Here is a 14,017-nt window from a genome sequence, read left to right as displayed (position 1 = left end):
GCTATCTCTGACCCCAATTTTAGCACCAGTTTTCTTCACTTTCTAGGTTTCAAACACAAAGGAACCAGTGACCAAAGGCAAGTGATATAGGCCTTAAACTTGCTGCCATCCTTAATTTCCTCATTCATAAACTTTCCTTAGAAAACCCAAATCCCCATTCCTCTTTTTAAATAGATTGCTGCCTTCAGCCCCAATGGCCAATAGCAGACATCTATTTCCCAATGGATGAGAGAGACTCCTTCACCTTCTTGGTCATGGTTGGAATGAGGTTCACGTGGCTATTCACACACGTGGTCATGCAACTCTCCAGCTGCCCCTTCACCTGAACCTATTTACTCCCCACATCCATTGAATCTTTGGTTTTGTTGTTGCAATACATTGTGCACCGGGCCAGGCGCTCCTGGAACTTCTCCAACTCGCTGGTCACCAGGGCCTGGGCTTGAGACAGAGGTGCATGGCAGCGCTCAATACACTGGTGCGCTTGCTGCATGGATGCCTGGTTGTCCTCACAGCAGGCAGCGCTGCACCGGAACATGAGGCCCTGCATCTTCCGGATGTTCTCTCTCCAGACTTATCACCATAGAGTCCACTGCCTCCTGCACCCAGAGCTGCTGCAGCTCCGCCACAGCGACCCTGCACTGCTCCCTGCCACGCAGGCGCCCACATGGACTCCCACGCACAAGCCCGCCCCCCCGAATTAAGATTTTACCTAATTATGGGACTTCCCTGGTGGTGCAGTGATTAAGACTCTGCGCTCCCAATGCAGGGGGCCCAGGTTCGATCCCTGGTCCGGGGACTAGACCCCACATGCATGCCACAACTAAGAGTTCGCATGCCACAGCTAAGGAGCTGGCAAGCCACAACTAAGGAGCCCTCAAGCTGCAACTAAGGAGCCCACCTGCCACAACTAAGACCTCATGCAACCGAATAAGTAAATAAATTACTTTTACCTAATTGTAAACCACCTCAGATATAACTCTGTAATCACACACTACTAAAGTAAAACCAGCTCCAATGAAAAGAAGCAAATCGTTTAGCTATCACAAACTGAATATTTATGCTACAGATGGAATGTCTGTGTCCCCCCTATAATTCATATGTTGAAACCTAATCCCCAATGTGATGGTATTTGGAGGTGAGGACTTCGGGAGGTGCTTAGTTCACAAGGATGGAACCCTCACGAATGGGATTAGTGCCCTTATATAAGAGGTACTAGAGAGATCCACTATGTGTGGACAAAAAGAAGATGGCTATGAACCATGAAGTGGGCCCTCAACAAACACTGAATGTACTGGCACCTTAAATTTGAACTTCCCAGCCTCCAGAACTGTGACACATTTGTGTTGTTTATAAACCATTAGCCTATGGCATTTTTGTTACAGCAGCCTGAACAGACTAAGATAATTCAGTAGCTGCCAGACATCACTGCAAATGTTTCATGTCTATTACCTCATATAGATCCTAGGTGATATTTTATGCTGAAATGAGTAGTATTAATTCCATTTCACAGACAAAGAAACTAACTGTTGAAGACATTTTTCAAGACCATGTATCTGTAAATAGTAAAGCCAGGATCAAAATTCAAGCTAGTTTAAGCCCAAGGACCATATTCTTAATAGGGCTACATTTTTCTGCAAAGGAGAAAAAGACACTCCCTTATCAAGTCACTGTACTTCCATATATTTGGAAATTGTCATAACGTACTGATTTTATTAGAAAAGGTGCTTTATTGCCATCTACTGAAAGAGTAGCATAATAAATATACAAATTTTGCAGGACATGACTATGAACAGGGCCTCTGCGGGCACTGTGGTTTTCAACCTGCACAACCAAATGCAGCCACTCTGGTGGTTAAAAACAAATGGAATTTCAATATATTTTTAGCATTATTGAAAACTAAATTCAACAAACCAGTGCTTGTCATCACTTAAGCACAGAAAACACAGAGAAATATCATGAACCCTGTCCTCAAGAAATCAGTATGATCATTAGACCTGTCACAAAACACAATACAGAGAAGTAAAATAACAGAAGTTAGTATAAACATGCAGAGGCAGTACGAAGATTGCAGAAATTAATTCTAAAAACCACTTTTTAATTTCTTTCCCTCACTGAAGCCTTATAGTAACTCTGTGAGTTAAGGCAGCAATCACAAATTCACTTCAAAATGAGGGCACATGAATGTGAATTAGGGAGAGACATTTGCAGACTGAGAAGAGGATTTGTGTTTGTCATAAACATGGGCTCTTAAGGTGTGAAAAGAAAGACAACCATGGGTAAAAGACCTATTAGGGAAAGACTGAAAAAGTAAACATGGAGTAAAGAATCTAACCTCACCTAAAAGGAAGGCTAGGGAATTAATTCCCTGGTGGTCCAGTGATTAGGACTCAGTGCTTCCACTGCTGGGGCCTGAGTTTGATCTATACTCAGAGAACTAAGATCCTGTAAGCTGCACGGAGCGGCCAAAAAACAAACAAACAAACAAGTTTAGCCTTTGTCCTTGGCTTCTGGAAAGTAATGTCTATGCCCTTGGAATACCATGGCTGACAGAAGTGTCTTTCTTTGCCTGAGAGCTTCAGTTACACCAGACAGTCCAATAATATGATTTAGGGTGGTGGCTAATCACACCCCATACTGTTAGCATGGGGGCTGGTGACACCAGAAAGACAGTATGATTTAGAGTGGAGGCTTTAAGTCACACACAGAAGAACTGGAGACTGAGATCAGCCATTTATGTCTACGTAATGGAGCCTTAGTCTGTTCGGGCTACTATAACAAAATGCCATAAAGTAGGTAGCCTATAAACAACAAACACTTCTCAAGTTCTAGGAGCTGGGAAGTCCAAGATCAAGGTGTCAGCAGATTCAGTGTTAGTGGTGAAATCTGGCAAAGGCTCACTTCCTCACTGATGCTAAAGAGAGGAGGGATCTCTCTGGAACCTCTTTTATAAGGGCACTAATCCCATTCATGAGAGCTCCACCCTCATGACCTATTTACTTTTCAAAGACTCCACCTCCAAATACTACCACATTGAGGATTAGGTTTCAACATATGAATGGCGGCTGGGAATAGAGAACACAAATATGCAGTCCATAGCAAAGCCCCAGTAAAAACTCTGGACACCAAGGCTCAGGTGAGGTTCCCTCCTTGACAATAACCCACCTATACAGTCACACATTGATACCAAACATGTAACTCATCCTGACTCTATGAGAAAACCACAAAAGTTCCATGACTGGAACTCATATCCCAATTTCAAAACTTATGACAAAATAACAGTAATCAAATCACTGTGGTACAGGCATAACAACACACCCAGTCAATGGAACAGAATTCATAGTCCAGAAAAACCCATACATCTGTGGTCAAACGATTTCTGTCAAGGGTCTGACAAAAAGTAACAGAAGTTACTAAGCAGCGGTTTCAGACATGACACAAAAGGACCAGTTAACAAAAAATGAATAAACTAAACTTCATCAATATTTAAAACTTATGAATTTCAAAAGATATTTTCAGAAAGCAGAAGGACAATTCATATAATGGGAGAAAATATTTGCAAATCACATATCCAACTAAGAATCTAGTACCCAAAATATATGAAGAACTCCCACAACTCAACAACTCAGTTTAAAACTCGGTAAAAGTCTGATAGACATTTCTCCAAAGAGGGCATACAAATGACCAACAGTCACATAAAAAGATGCTTGATATCATTAGTCATTAGGGAAACACAAATCAAAACCACAATGTGAGATACCAACTCCCACCCATTATAATAGTTACTGTCAAAAAATAAATAAGTAATAAGTATTGGCAAGGATATGGAAAAAACTGGAACCCCTGTGCATTGCTGGTAGAAGTACAATATGATACAGTTGCTATAGAAAATGGTACAGTGGATCCTCCAAAAAATTAAACATAGAATTACCATAGGATCTACCAATTCTACTTCTGAGCAATTCGATTTCCCAAAAGAACTGAAAGCAGGGACTCAAATGGATGTTTGGGTTTTTTTAATTAAATATTTACTTATTTATTTTGGCTGTGCCAGGTCTTAGCTGCAGCACACGGGATCTTCTCTGTGACATGCAGACTCCTTAGTTGCAGCGCACAGACTTCTTAGTTGCCGCATGCGAACCCTTTGTCGCGGCATGCATGCAGGATCTAGTTCCCTGACCAGGGATCGAACCCAGGCCCCCTGGGTTGGGAGCGTGCAGTCGTACCCCCTGGACCACCAGGGAAGTCCCTCAAATGTATGTTTAAATGTCAAAGTTCAAAATAACATTATTCACAATAACTAAAAACTGGAAACAACCCAAATGTCCACCAATGGATGAACGGATAAACAAAATAAGCATGTACATGTAAATAAAAACTATTCACAGCCTTAAAAAGCAATGAAATCCTGACACATTGTAGGTTTGCGACCTCAGGAGTCCCCAAGTGAAGTCTGAAACTGGTGCCCATGCATAGAGGACAAGGAGAGACCAAAGAAAGAGGTAGATCACTCCAGATTGGTAGCTGGCAGTTTTAATATGCAAGGGAACTTACACACAAGCCAAGATTCACACACAGGCTGGTTTGACTCCACAATTCAAACTCCTTACCCCAAGCCAGCATTTCTTAAGATGCAATCCAAGATCTGATGAGGAACTAATATCCAAAATACATAAAGAACGCCTAACAACTCAACAACAAAAAGACCAACAACTCAATTTTTAAGTGGGCAAAGGACCTGAAAGAGACATTTCTCCAAAGCAGATATACAAATGGCTAATAAGCACATGAAAAGGTGCCCAACATCATTATTCATGAGAGAATTGTGAATCAAAACCACAATGAGATACCACTTCACACCCATTAGGAATGACTACTATTAAAAAAAGTTAAAATTTAAAAAATTTTAAAAAAAAAACAGAAAATAGGAAGTCCTAGCAAGGACATGGAAAAACTGAAACCCTGGTACATTCTGACAGAAATGCAAAACGATGCAGTCACTGTGGATAAAAGTATGGTGGCTACTCAAAAGTTAAAAATATAATTACCATATGATCCAGCATATACCCAAAAGAATTGAAAGCAGAGACTCAAACAGATATTTCCCCAACAATGTTCAGAGTGCCATATTCACAAGAGCCAAAAGGCTGAAACAACCCAAACGTCCATCAATGGATGAATGATAAACAAAATGTGGTATATACATACAATGGACTACATTCAGCCTTAAAGAAAGAAAAAAATTCGGGGCTTCCCTGGTGGCGCAGTGGTTGAGAGTCCGCCTGCCGATGCAGGGGACGCGGGCTCGTGCCCCGGTCCGGGAGGATCCCACATGCCACAGAGCGTCTGGGCCCATGAGCCATGGCCGCTGAGCCTGCGCGTCCGGACCCTGTGCTCTGCAGCGGGAGAGGCCATAGCAGTGAGAGGCCCGCGTACCACAAAAAAAAAAAACAGAAGAAAGAAAAAAATTCTGACACACAATACAACATGGAAGAACCTTCAAGACATTAAGCTAAATGAAATAAGCCAGACACAAAAGGACAAAAATTATGATTCCACTTATATTAGGTCCCTTGAGTCATCAAACTCAGAGACATAAAGTAGAATGGTGGTTCCCAGGGGCTGCGGGGAGGGGAAAATGAGGAGTTGTTGTTTAATGGGTATAATTTCAGTTTGGGATGATGAAAGTTCTGGAGATGGATGGTGGTGATAGTTTCGGAACAACATGAAAGTACTTAATGTCACAGACCATAGACTTAAAAATTGTTAAAAAAGTTAATTTCATTCTATTTGACCACAATTTTTAAAATGCAATCAAGGGCGATGCACATCAGAATCACCACGTATGCTTTTAGAGATAGTAGATACTCAAACCTCAAATTAGAATCTTAAGTGATGAGAGGCCCACCAACCACCCCGGTGAGTTAGGCACTATTAAAGTTTGAGAACCACCACCAAGAACAATGGATTAAAATCCAACATCTAGGGACTTCCCTGGTGGTGCAGTGGTTAAGAATCCACCTGCCAATGCAGCGGACACAGGTTCGAGCTCTGGTCTGGGAAGATCCCACATGCCATGGAGCAACTAAGCCCGTGCACCACAACTACTAAGCCTGCGGTCTAGAGCCTACGAGCCACAACTACTGAGCCCAGGCGCCGCAACTACTGAAGCCTGAACGCCTAGAACCCACGCTATGCAACAAGAGAAGCCCCCGCTAACCGCAACTAGAGAAAGCCCACGCACAGCAACGAAGACCCAATGCAGCCAAAAAAAAAATCCAACCTGTATGGCTTTACCATACAGGGAAACTAAACACAGAACAAACTTCTCTGCACATGCCTGGAATATTCTGCTGCAGTAAAATACACAACGTTGGGTAAAAAAGTAAAAATGCTATAGTCTCTACTGAATTTTTTAAAAGGCTGAGGAAGAAACAGAAAGCTTTACATCCCAGTGGCTTGAGGCTATAAAAAGAAAATCCTCAACATGAAGAACAGGATGCCAGTCATGAGACACTGCATTCAGGATTCCAAAGTTTCCTATCTTAATCTGTTCCACCCCTTAGGCCATCATTCAACCACGCACAAGTTTCTCATTAACTTTTTTTTTTTAACTCTCTCTCACCCCATCATGCTATCCCTTGCTCCTTCTCTTCCCCAGCACACTTACATAGAGATTTGTCAACACAAAGATTTTCTTCTTCAACTACTGCAATCTGATTTCTTCATTAACCTCTCCTCAAAACTGTTTTCCCTTTGATTAATGGATTTCTCCACACTCATAAGTGTCCATTTGTTACCTGTTATTTTAATGCGTAAGTGACAAGAACTGAATGCAGAATTCAAGAAAACTGGTTCAAAATAAGGAGAGACTTATACAGAATGTTCAAAGATAAATATTTTTGAGATCTTAGTAAAATTGTGGCCAGAACTCAGGCACTAAGTATGTTTCTCTTCTTTCTATAAATAAATTAGATTGGGTAGATAATACGTACTGTTTTTCTCGGTCATAGCTTTTAAGAGGAGATAATCTAGAGCTACACCAACTGGACAACCTTTCTTACACATAACTTTTTAAGAAATTGTTCATGTGTGTTTCAATCTTTACAAAAGTACTCCATTTTTATTTGTCTTAACATTACAATAAATTTTTTAAAAGCATCACCCTATTCCACTATTTGTCCATTCCAAAAACTGAGTACTAAATTATGTACCAGGCACCAAGCCAGCAACCTGACACAACTGTTTTAATATACTGCTGCCCTATTTGCATCTTCTGATTATATATGTTTTAGTTGTATCCTTAAGATAGACAACATTGTATTCTGCTGCCTTTCTTTGCTTAATAGGAATTTTCTGATGCTCTAGAGGTTCTGCTCCTTAGAAGAACAGAAATTAAAATCTACAACTTTATGAGAAACCAATAGAAATCTTATTTATACACAAGAATAAATGTTCTGTTTCTGACCTTACCAGGATGGAAAAGAATATTCAGATTGATTTTCAAAAGAGTATCTATGTAATACTAACGACCCTAAGTTTTAAAACTAACATCAATTTTGCAGTAGATATAAGCATTGAGGACTTCCCTGGTGGTACAGTGGTTAAGAATCCGCCTGCCAAGCAGGGGACATGGGTTTGAGCCCTGGTCCAAAAAGATCCCACATGCCAAGGAGCAACTAAGCTCGTGCGCCACATCTACTGAGTTCTGTGCTCTCGAGCCCTCATGTCACAACTACGAAAGCCCGTGCTCCAAAACAAGAGAAGCCACTGCAATGAGAAGCCCGCAGTGAGCATAGCCCCCACTCGCCACAACTAGAGAAAGCCCGCGCACAAAAATGAAGACCCAAAGCAGCCAAAAATAAATAAATCTATAAAATAACTTTAAAAAAAAGCATTGAGAGAAAAAAGTTTAACAGGAAATACATGAAAGTGCCTATATCACCTGATTGTAGATTTACATGTGTTATTTTATATTGTATTCTTTCTTTTATAGCTATTCTACAATAGGTGCATATTATTTTTAATATCAGAAAAAACAAAAAAAATTTTAAACTGTTGTTCTAAACTGCACATATTAAAATCCCAACTATCTTTCCAGCTTGAGTCCCTGTTGCAAAAGGAACTGAGTACTCCCCCTGCTGGTTATTTAAATAGTTCCCCCAAACTAAGAGCAGCGTCTAGAAGCTAATGAAGATTTTAAATCAAAGCATGAGAAAATATCTGCAAACAAAGCAACTGACAAAGGATTAATCTCCAAAATATACAAGCACCTCATGCAGCTCAATATCAAAAACACAACCCAATCCAAAAATGGGCAGAAGACCTAAATAAACATTTCTCCAAAGAAGATATACAGATTGCCAACAAACACATGAAGAATGCTCAACATCACTAACCATCAGAGAAATGCAAATCAAAACTACAATGAGGAATCACCTCACACCAGTCAGAAGGGCCATCATCAGAAAATCTAGAAACAATAAATGCTGGAGAGGGTGTGGAGAAAAGGGAACCCTCTTGCACTGTTGGTGGGAATGTAAATTGATACAGCCACTATGGAGAATAGTATGGAGGTTCCTTAAAAAACTAAAAACAGAACTACCATATGACCCAGCAATCCCACTCCTGGGCATATACCCTGAGAAAACCATAATTCAGAAAGAGTCATGTACCACAGTGTTCACTGCAGCACTATTTACAATAACCAGGACATGGAAGCAACCTAAGTGTTCATCAACAGATGAATAAAGAAGATGTGGCACATATATACAATGGAATATTACTCAGCCATAGAAAGAAATGAAATTGTTATTTGTAGTTAGGTGGATGGACCTAGAGTCTGTCATACGTACAGAGTGAAGTAAGTTAGAAAAAAAACAAAAACAAAACTGAGTTATTTCTAGTGAGACAGATGGACCTAGAGTCTGTTATACAGAGTGAAGTAAGACAGAAAGAAAAAATCAAACACCGGATGCTAACACACATATATGGAAGCTAAGAAAAAAGAAAAATGGTTCTGAAGAACCTAGGGGCAAGACAGGAATAAAGATGCAGACGTAGATAATGGACTTGAGGACATGGGGAAGGGGAAGGGTAAGATGGGATGAAGTGAGAGAGTGGCATGGACATATATATACTACCAAATGCAAAATAACTAGCTAGTGGGAAGCAGCCGCAGAGCACAGGGACATCAGCTCCGTGCTTTGTGACCACCTGGGGGGTGGATAGGGAGGGTGGGAGGCAGACGCAAGAGGGAGGGGATATGGGGATATATGTATACATATAGCTCTTTCACTTTGTTATACATCAGAAACTAACGCAACACTGTAAAGCAATTATACCCCAATAAAGATATTAAAATAAATAAATAAATTTTAAAAAGAAAAAAAATACAATGATGCTTGTACTATGAACTTCAGAGCAAGTTAACAAACATAAGAAAACAACCTAACTACTCACTTCATACTTTTTCTTCCCTAAGTTTCTTTAGCTACCTCTTTCACCGAATGTCTTCCACACTTCCAAACTTTTCTCCCTACATCCCAACCCATTAGCTTTCCTGATCAAAACCCAAATTATGAAGCAAGCATTAAGAGTACTGAATCAAGTTTTAACTTGCTTTTCCTAAATACGTATGTGGGCCTTGAATATATCTAGCTCCAACTCCATCTGCACTTATATTTTAATTAAATTGAGTCACTTAAGATGAAATGGACATAAGAAGACACTGGAACAATGCCTTAAAAATTCGGAGGAAAACTGATTTTCAATCTAGATTTCTCTACTCAGCCAAATTATTAATCAACTATGGGAACAAAATAAAGAAATTTTCAGACATGCAGAACTCAAAAAAACTCTTAACACACTCTTTATTAGGAAGATACTGGAGAATATATCATGCAAAAGGAGGAAATAAGCCATATTGCCTGACTAAGGACAGGCATAAAAAATTTTTAATTACAGGCTTCCCTGGTGGTGCAGGGGTTGAGAGTCCGCCTGCCGATGCAGGGGACACGGGTTCGTGCCCTGGTCTGGGAGGATCCCACATGCCGCCGAGTGGCTGGGCCTGTGAGCCATGGCCATTCAGCCTGCGCGTCCGGAGCCTGTGCTCCGTAGCGGGAGAGGCTACAACAGTGAGAGGCCCGTGTACCGCAAAAAAAAAAAAAAAAAAAATTTAATTACCTATAATTAAGTAAAAAATGATGTAAAGAAAAACATGTAGCAATGATTTACTACATTAAAATAATGGTTGCACAAGAAGGAAACAAAGTACACTACTTCAGTCTTCAATGGGCCACATTTATGTGATCATAGTAGTAATATTTATTTCTGGTTTAGCAAAAACCTGTAACAATAACAAAGGATAACAGAGATATGGAATGCTCACATAAGACAGCTAAGTCCTCATCTGCCATACTAGGTAATCAACAGATTAAATCTTGGGTTGGGCCCAAGTGCATTTGTTTTCTTCCATAAAATGGCTGTAGTAGCACTTAGTTGTCTTTAACTTCATCTGAAACAATTTTGTTAGACTGTATTGTAACAGTTGTCCTATCAGCATGCATTAAAAAAAAAGCTTTCCAAAGTTGGTGAATTTTTGTGTAGCCATCTTAATATTGAAGACAGAAGAAAAAAGCAACATTTTCAGCATATTATGCTTTATTTCAATAAAGGTAAAAACTCAACTGAAATGCAAGAACAGATTTGTGTAGTGTATGGAAGAGGTGCTGTGACTCATTGAACGTGTCAAAAGTGGTTTGCGAAGTTTCATGCTGGAGATTTCTCACTGGACGACGCTCCACAGATGGGTAGACCAGCTGCAGTTGACAGCGATGAAATCGAGACATTAATTGAGATCAACATTATACCATGCGGGAGATAGCCGACATACTCAAAATATCCAATTCAAGTGTTAAAAGCATTTGTACCAGCTTGGTTATGTTAGTTGCTTTGATGTTTGGATTCCACGTAAGTAAAAAAAAAACTTTCTTAACTATATTCCCACATTCGATTTTCTACTGAAACGTAAAAAAAAGTTCCATTTTTAAAACAAATTGTGATGGGTGATGGAAAATGGATACTGTACAGTGATGTGGAACAGAAGAGATAGTAGGGCAACTGAAATGAACCTCCACCAACCACACTAAAGGCTGGTCTTCATCCAAAGAAGATGAGATGGTGTATATAGTGGGATTGGAAGGGAGTCCTCTACTACAACCTCCTTCTGGAAAACCAAACAATTAATTCCAACAAGTACTGCTCCCCATGAGACCAACTGAAAGCAGCACTCTACGAAAAGTGTCTGGAATTAGTCTACAGAAAAAGCATAATCTTCAAGATAACGCAAGACCACATATTTCTTTAATGACAGGCAAAAACTGTTAAAGTTCGGCTGGGAAGTTCTAATACACCCACTGTGTTTACTAGACATTGCACCTTTGGCTTTCCAATTATTTTAGTCTTCACAAAATTCTCTTAACAGAAAAAATTTCAATTCCCTGGAAGACTGTAAAAGGCACCTGGAGGGCTTCCCTGATGAGGCAGTCGTTGAGAATCTGCCTGCTAATGCAGGGGACACAGGTTCGAGCCCTGGTCTGGGAAGATCACACATGCCGCGGAGCAACTAGGCCCGTGAGCCATAACTACTGAGCCTGCGTGTCTGGAGCCTGTGCTCTGCAACAAGAGAGGCCGCGATAGTGAGAGGCCCACGCACCGCGATGAAGAGTGGCCCCCGCTTGCCACAACTAGAGAAAGCCCACACACAGAAACAAAGACTCAACACAGCCAAAAATAAATAAACAAATGTTGGGGGCTTCCCTGGTGGCGCAGTGGTTGAGAGTCCGCCTGCCGATGCAGGGGACATGGGTTCGTGCCCCGGTCCGGGAAGATCCCACATGCCGCGGAGGGGCTGGGCCCGTGAGCCATGGCCGCTGAGCCTGCGCGTCCGGAGCCTGTGCTCCGCAGCGGAAGAGGCCACAACAGTGAGAGGCCCGCGTACCTCAAAAAAAACAAAAAAACAAAAACAAATGTGGGGTTTAAAAAAAAAAAAAGGCACCTGGAGCAGATCTCTGCTCAAAAAGATAAAAAGTTGTGGGAAGAAGGAATTATGAAGTTGGCTGAAAAATGGCAGAAAGTAGTGGAACAAAATGGTGAACACGTTGTTCAGTAAAGTACTTGGTGAAATAAAAAAGGTGTCTTTTATTTTTACTTAAAAACTGAAGGAACTTCTGGCCAACCCGATAATTAATGTGTTTTTTAAAATAAGAAAATAAAACGCCAGAGAAAAACAGCTAAAAATTAGTTATTTCCAAACTTGTGATCTAAACAAGATGATACAGATCTGTTTCTCCCAGCTTCTCCCCACTAAAAACAACTATAATCCCTGAAAATAACATAGAGACTGGTAAGAATTCTAGAAATAGCAAGCTGGTTTGGGAGCCCAAGACTGAAGGAATAACAGAGTAACAAGGTGACTTATGTCCGAGCACCCAATAGAAGGTAACCCAGACCCCATGTTTCCCCATCCCCAACCTAGCTCATTCCTCCTCTTGATCAAACAGGAATCTCTCTGACAGTATCAACTAAGCCCAGCACCACCAGAGGGAGAGAGCAATTGGGAACACTGCCAATAATAAATGATCAAGGGAATCCCAATGGACCCAGATCTCCTTCCATTAGAGATTCCAGGACAAGGAAGAGAGTGAAGAGAGGTGGAGAGATTAGGTGTCAGTAGGATAGATCTCTTGACAACTCACACATTACCCAAGAATCACTCTCTGTCTCTCAGAGGCATGGGGGATCCCAACATAGCAGTAACCTGACAAGGGAAGCTTCTTGGTCACTGTGTGCCTGAGATTCTCTGCTCCTTCACCAAGAGACCCTAGCAGGTCAGCCTGGGGAACCCCCTTCTGTTCCCTAAGGTTACTGGCACTAGATATGCCGAGCAGACCAAAACAACATCACAAAGGCTCTAAAAATTAAACTATCATTAGAACCACAATCCACAAAAGTAGGTCAGGACCTGTGTGCTTGATCTTAGCAGCATACTGCAACAATAAAACACTTAAGTAGAACCCAGCATCTCCTAAGATAGACTAAATGTCCAGAATACAATTGAATATTGTTCTTCATACTAAGAACCAATACTATCAAAAAACAAATAAAAAGAAACAATCAACTGATGCCAACAAGCAAATCAATCTGGTGCTGGAACTATCTAACAAGAATTTTTTAATACCTGTCATAAAAATACTTCAATAATCAACTGCAAGTTCTCTTGAAACAATGAAAAACTAGAAAAAAAGGAAAAAATTATAAAAAAGGACCAAATGGAAATTATAGAACTGAAAAATACAATTACCAAAATAAAAAACCTACTGGGTAGACTCAACAGTAAAATCATAACTACAGAAGATAGAATCAATAATTTGTAGGCCAATCAATACAATTCAACTAATCTGAACAACAGATTCAGACAAAATATAGTGAAGAAAAATGAATAGAGCCTCAGGGACCTGTGAGACAATAACAAAGGATTCTTCATTCATATCACTGTTCCAAGAGGCAAAGAAAAAGAAATTAAACTGACAAAGTATTTTAAAACATATCAGCTCAAAATTTCCTACATTGGGTAAAAGATATAATATTTCTACAGTAAGCTGAAAGAACCCCAAACAGGATAAACCCAAAGAAACCAACAGCAAGACATCAAAATTAAACTTCTAAAGATAAAGAAAAGTTTGGAAAAGAACCATGATAACATACTGCCTATACAGGGACATCAATTCTAGTGACAGAATTCTCATCTGAAATCTTAGAGCCAGAATGAAGTGGGGCAATTATTTTTCAGTTCTTAAAGAAAATAACAGCAACCCAGAATCTGATATCCAGTAAACTGCTCAACAATCAAATAAAGATATTTTAGACCCGCCCCCCCCCCCAAGAAAAACCACTTAAGAATTTGGAAACCAGCAGTTACACACTTAAAGATTGGTGAAAGAAAGTACTCAAACAGTAG

The 14,017-nt window shown here is 40.3% G+C and overlaps 1 protein-coding gene and 1 pseudogene across 13 annotated transcripts in view; both read right to left on the bottom strand.

The window, feature by feature from the left end:
* The window catches only part of SPIDR (scaffold protein involved in DNA repair), a 383,959-nt gene that overhangs the window by 354,309 nt on the left and 15,633 nt on the right, over positions 1-14,017 (bottom strand). The window lies entirely within an intron of this gene.
* Positions 98-548, bottom strand: LOC109548328 (protein FAM136A pseudogene; annotated as a pseudogene).

The sequence above is a fragment of the Tursiops truncatus genome, chromosome 17, assembly GCF_011762595.2.
Source record: "Tursiops truncatus isolate mTurTru1 chromosome 17, mTurTru1.mat.Y, whole genome shotgun sequence".
In the NCBI taxonomy this organism is placed as follows: domain Eukaryota; kingdom Metazoa; phylum Chordata; class Mammalia; order Artiodactyla; family Delphinidae; genus Tursiops; species Tursiops truncatus.
The sequence above is the reverse complement of the archived record's forward strand: the minus strand, read 5'-3'. Positions and strand labels throughout refer to the sequence as shown.